Source organism: Penaeus monodon, chromosome 17 (genome assembly GCF_015228065.2).
Source record: "Penaeus monodon isolate SGIC_2016 chromosome 17, NSTDA_Pmon_1, whole genome shotgun sequence".
Lineage (NCBI taxonomy): Eukaryota > Metazoa > Arthropoda > Malacostraca > Decapoda > Penaeidae > Penaeus > Penaeus monodon.
In genome coordinates, this window is record NC_051402.1 from 45,984,016 (window position 1) to 45,986,129 (window position 2,114).

Sequence of the window (2,114 nt, forward strand, 5' to 3'; positions counted from 1 at the left end):
ATGTTTCCCAAATACTGGTTTACCTCATGGGTCCTTGGGAAATGCATACAATAATAAAAGTGTTGTCATATTATATTGGCATACTATTTCTCTGTATAATAGCTGCTACAAAGTTGTCTGGGCTGTCATTTATTGTTCTTCCAGGTTACTGTTTTTGTTCATGTTTGTTCTTTACATGCACAGATAGTCTATTGATTATAAATATGTTTGATCTGGGTATATTAAAGGCTGATTAACATGCTTCATACCTTATTTATAGACTAGTAATGAAGGTGTCAAAAATGATTTTTCAGCAAAGGCAAGTTCCTTCATAATAAGTATAAACCATTCTAGCATCCAGACATAAAGTCTGATAATTTAAAGGTACAGAAATGTTCAGTAGCTCTCAATGCAAGCTGTATAATGAATTAAAGTAAGGTATGAAGTTACATTAATACGTACCTATAATTATACACATGCCAGTTTAAAGCAGATATACAAGAAGTACCCAACATAATTTGTTTATTGGTGTGAAAAAAAGAAAATTAGATTTAGTAAGGAAAACAAAGCAGCGTAAAGTGAGACACTTTCCTGAACTTTTATTATACAAGGGCTATCTGTGCATAAAAAGTCTTGAAACAATACAAACAGCCCATGAAATGTTCCTTTTTTTTGTGAATAAATAAAGACACTGTTATGTTATAGACATTATAGATAATTTCATATTTTATGATTGTGTTTTTGCAGTTGAACCAAAGTTAGATGTTTAGAATAGATCTAGGGATGTTATATAAACATCTTATTTATTGTATCGTGTAGAGCTTCCTACAAGTATGAGTATCATATATGAGACATAAGTTTCATTTATTAGTGATATGCCTTTGCTATAGTGTAATAGAATAATTATTTATATTGAAATTGTTTGTTAGGTATAAAAATATTTATATGTTCATGAATGTGAACTGTTGCTCACTGTGAATTTTGATGGATTGGCAGGTTGTAAGAATATAAACCTTTCATTGTAGGTTTATTCACTTTCATGTATCACTGTTTAAGCAAAGGATATTTAAGATATAGGGAAAATAAAACATTATGTTGAATAGTTAGTATGCATCTGAATGCCAAAGATATAAGATACAGAACAAGTAGCTTCCAGGAAATTTCTCCACAAAAGCCAAATGTAAAGTGATGCAAGAATCACACACGCATTGTTGAAAATGTGAACTTTATTGTATTTCTCAGGTTTGGAGACAATGAATGAGAAACAGATAATTTCATTATTATCTGTTAAAAAAGGGGGAAAGAAATTTAATTCTGTTTATCTGCATTTTTGAAGGAGTGCAGTCTTCTTGTAAATTATGAACTCAAAATATTATTTCTTATTTTATGTAATATTTACTGAGAATTGATAAATGTCATAAATGTTTATGTAAAATATCCCAAAGCCATTGAGCTTATTAGGCACAACTTTTAAGGATATGGTACCTTATATTGTGTGTAATGATTTATAGCACTACCTTCATGATGAGTAAATCTTAGCCATACCCCACTCACCCATTGTAGATGATGAGAATGCCTCATACTTTTTCAGTTGTAAGTAAAATCAACCAGACAGAAGTTTGTTGGCCAAGGATGTAGTGCCTTGTAACTACAGTGTACACAGCCACTGACATATCACAAGACTGTGAAATTATACATTTACGGCCATCTGTTGTATTTCTTAAGCGAAATTATTTCTGCGAAGATCAGGGTATAAAGTACTGGTTAATCTGTTGTGATGTAAAGGTTTGTTGAATAAGATGAATGAAGTGGCAGTTGTGCCTTGCAAAGTTTGCCATCCAGTTGGTCTGTTATGGCCAAGTGATTTTAAATAAATATATTTGCACAATCAGTATTTGCAGTTTTATTTAAATATGACCCAAAAATAACAAATAAATAAACAAATCCTGGAAAATGATGATGATGATGATTGCAGCATACATTGTAATCTGATTTTGAAAATTTAGCATTATGAACAAACTGTTATACTGCAAAGAAATTATTGTATATATCCAAAGCCAATTGTTATTTATTTTAAGAAATGAATAACTTAATTACAGCCAATGTGAGTATAGGTGTGTAGTGTGCTGTTTGCT

The 2,114-nt window shown here is 30.7% G+C and overlaps 1 protein-coding gene across 3 annotated transcripts in view; it reads left to right on the forward strand.

The window, feature by feature from the left end:
* LOC119583817 (centrosomal protein of 41 kDa-like) overlaps positions 1 to 1,871 on the forward strand; it is a 9,547-nt gene extending 7,676 nt beyond the window's left edge. For all 3 annotated transcript variants that reach the window (XM_037932525.1, XM_037932523.1, XM_037932524.1), the window contains exon 4: positions 1 to 1,871. This exon is cut by the window's left edge and continues 2,885 nt beyond it. The gene's annotated coding sequence lies outside the window, so the exon portion shown is untranslated.
* The last annotated feature ends 243 nt before the right edge of the window (positions 1,872 to 2,114 follow it).